This window comes from Triticum dicoccoides, chromosome 5B (assembly GCF_002162155.2).
Source record: "Triticum dicoccoides isolate Atlit2015 ecotype Zavitan chromosome 5B, WEW_v2.0, whole genome shotgun sequence".
Lineage (NCBI taxonomy): Eukaryota > Viridiplantae > Streptophyta > Magnoliopsida > Poales > Poaceae > Triticum > Triticum dicoccoides.
Window position 1 is genome coordinate 516,383,401 of NC_041389.1, and position 4,243 is coordinate 516,387,643.

Sequence of the window (4,243 nt, forward strand, 5' to 3'; positions counted from 1 at the left end):
TCATCAATTTTCAACCCTTTCTGACTTCATTTGTTATTTTTCATGCATTTACTGATTATTTTGAGCTATAAGACCATGAAATTGAAAAGCATTTGAAATGAACTCTGAAAAGGTTCCAAGTTGGCATGGTATCATCATTTCACCCACATATCATGTGCGAGAAAGTAGAGAGGGTTACGGCAAAAACAGGATGCACTTCGTGTACAAAACGGACAATCTCTTTCGAAGTATCAGGGTTTCATACGGAAACTCGTCTATTACAAAGGGATTTCATTTTGTTGAACTTATTTGAACTCCATAGTTTCTCTGTGTTCAAAATGCACCATTCAAAGCCACATCATCAATTTACAACCCTTTCTAACTACATTTGTTATTTTTCATGCATTTACTGATTATTTTGAGCTATAAGACCATGAAATTGAAAAGCATTTGAAATGAACTCTGAAAAGGTTCCAAGTTGGCATGGTATCATCATTTCACCCACATATCATGTGCGAGAAAGTATAGAGGGTTACGGCAAAAACTGGATGCACTTCGTGTACAAAACGGACAAAGTCTTTTGAAGTATCAGGGATTCATACGGAAACTCGTCTATAACAAAGGGATTTCATTTTTTTTTGAACTTATTTGAACTCCATAGTTTTTCTATGTTCAAAATGAACCATTCAAAGCCACATCATCAATTTACAACCCTTTCTGACTACATTTGTTATTTATCATGCATTTATTGATTATTTTGAGCTATAAGACCATGAAATTGAAAATCATTTGAAATGAACTCTGAAAAGGTTCCACGTTGGCATGGTATCATCATTTCACCCACATAGCATGTGCGAGAAAGTAGAGAGGGTTACGGTAAAAACTGGATGCACTTCGTCTACAAAATGGATAATCTCTTTCAAAGTATCAGGGTTTCATACGGAAACTCGTCTTTTACAAAAGGATTTCATTTTTTTTGAACTTATTTGAACTTCGTAGTTTTTATGTGTTCAAAATGCACCATTCAAAGCCACATCATCAATTTACAACCCTTTCTGACTACATTTGTTATTTTTCATGCATTTACTGATTATTTTGAGCTATAAGACCATGAAATTGAAAAGCATTTGAAATGAAATCTGAAAAGGTTCCAAGTTGGCATGGTATCATCATTTCACCCACATAGCATGTGCGAGAAAGTAGAGAGGGTTATGGAAAAAACTGGATGCACTTCGTGTACAAAATGGACAATCTCTTTCGAAGTATCAGGGTTTCATACGGAAAATCGTCTGTTACGGAGGGATTTCATTTTTAACTTATTTGAACTCCATAGTTTTTCTATGTTCAAAATGCACCATTAAAAGCCACATCATCAATTTACAACCCTTTCTGACTACATTTGTTATTTTTCATGCATTTACTGATTATTTTGAGCTATAAGACCATGAAATATAAAAGCATTTGAAATGAACTCTGAAAAGGTTTTGAGTTGGCATGGTATCATCATTTCACCCCACATATCATCATTAATAGAAGTTCATCATCACATTAAAACCAAAGTACATACATAGTTCTCATTGAACAACATATAGCTCTCCAGAGCATCTAATTAAACCATACATTGAAATTATGTAAAACATTTCAATGCAACAACAAATGTGATCATAATCGCAACCAAGGTAACAACTGATCCAACTGCATAATGATACCAAGCCTCGGTATGAATGGCATATTTTCTAATATTTTTAATCTTCAATTGCATTGCATCCATCTTGATCCTGTGATCATCGACGACATCCACAACATGCAACTCCAATATCATCTTCTCCTCCTCAATTTTTCTTATTTTTTCCTTCAAGTAATTGTTTTCTTCTTCAACTAAATTTAACCTCTCGACAATAGGGTCGGTTGGAATTTCTGGTTCAACAACCTCCTAGATAAATAAAATCTATGTCACGTTGGTCGGCATAATTGTCATAAACAATAAATGAACCAAATAGTTATGAAAAGATAATATATACCACATCTGAATCATAGACAGGACGAGGGCCGACGGGGGCGGATACCAAAACCATCGCACTATATAATAACAAGGAATAATAAAAGTAAGAAAATTATAAAAGTATCTATCTGAAGTAAGAATTTTTTTTTCTTTCAGAAAGAAGATAAGAACAAGAGGCTCACCACGGTGGTGCCGACGATGAGATCGGCTCGGGCGATCGACGGCGGTGAAGACGGGGACGGGACGTGACGAACCGCTAAACCTAGAAAAATCTCGGGGAAAATGGAGCTCGGAGGTCAAGTTTCAAGAGGAGAAAGATTAACTAGTGTGGCTCGGGCATTTCATCGAACACCTCATGTGCATAGGAGGTGAACTAGAGCACCCAAATGCCCTCCCCTCGCCGACTTGAAAAAACAAAGCACTGTGGAGTGCTCTACCACAGCGATGGGTATATATAGGCAAATTATTTGTCCCAGTTCGTGGCACGAACCGGGACTAAAGCCCCCCTTCTACACCGGTTCCAGGCATGAACCGGTACCAATGGCTGTGGGCCAGGAGCGCGGCCCATTGGTCCCGGTTCGTGCCTAAAACCGGGACAAATGGATCCAGACGAACCGGAACCAATGCCCTCGAGGCCCCGGCCGGCCCCCTGGGCTCATGAACCGGGACTAATCCCCCCCATGGGTCCCAGTTCGTGAGGAACCGGGACTAATGGGCTGGCCAGATCCGAAAGATAGCCCTATTTTCTACTAGTGAACCTTACATGACTACGTTCATGAGACAGGTTCCACCGACAGACATGCAACTAGTTTTGCATAAAGGTGGATGGCGAGTGTCTGTTTCTCCAAGTTTAGTTGAATTGAATTTGACTGCGGCCGGTCCTTGTTGAAGGTTAAAATAGCAAACTTGATAAATCACCATTGTGGTTTTGTGCCGTAGGTATGAACGGTTCTTCCTAGAAGCTCCTAGCAGCCACGTAAAACTTGCAACAACAAAGTAGAGGACGTCTAACTTGTTTTTGCAGGGCATGTTGTGATGTGATATGGTCAAGACATGGTGTGACATACATTGTTGTATGATATGATCATGTTTTGTAGAAGTTATCGGCAACTGGCAGGAGCGTTATGGTTGTCACTTTATTGTATGAAATGCAAACGCCATGAAATTGCTTTACTTTATCCCTGAGTAGTAGCGATAGTTTTAGAAGAAATAGTTGGCGAGATGACCATGACGCTACGATGGAGATCAAGGTGTCGAGCTGGTGACGATGGAGATCATGGCGTTGCTTTGGAGATGGAGATCAAAAGCACAAGATGATGATGGCCATATCATGTCACATATTTTGATTGCATGTGATGTTTATTTTATGCATCTTATTTTGCTTAGTACGGCGGTAGCATTATAAGATGATCCCTTAACTAAATTTCAAGGTATAAGTGTTCTCCCCAAGTATGCACTATTGCGACAGTTCTTCGTGCTGAGACACCATGTGATGATCGGGTGTGATAGGCTCTACGTTCACATACAACGGGTGCAAGCCAGTTTTGCACATGCGGAATACTCGGGTTAAACTTGAGGAGCCTAACATGTATAGACATGGCCTCGGAACACTGGAGACCGAAAGGTCGAACATGAATCATATAGTAGATATGATCAACATAGAGATGTTCACCGTTGATGACTACTCCATCTCACGTGATGATTGGACATGGTTTAGTTGATTTGGATCACGTATCATTTAGATAACTTGAGGGATGTCTATCTAACGCTAGTGAAGAACCAGGCTATAGCACCGGTTCGTAAGGCCCTTTAGTGTCGGTTTCGTAACCGGCACTAAAGAGTGGGGACTAAAGGTCCCCCCCCCTTTAGTACCGGTTCTGCACGAACCGCCGCTAAAGGGCCACCACGTGGCACGTGCCAGCGCCGGGGGCGGGGAGCCTTTTAGTACCGGTTGGTAACCCCAACCGGTACTAAAGGAATTTTTTTTGAAAAAAATTGATTTTTTTTCTTATTTTCAAATTTCTAAATTATTTGACGATTTAGTCTCTAATCACCCCTCATCATTGCTCTAATCACCCCTCATCATTCCAAATTGTCTAACTTCCCGGCCGGTCACCCATCCTCTCACTACTCCAGCCTGAGCATGCTTAACTTCCGAGTTCTATTCCCCCTAGTTTCCAAGTCTGCACTTGTTGTTTACCTGACAATAGTAAGTTGTCAATCCCATTAACCCTCAGGAGTTTAGCTTGAGCATGAAACTAT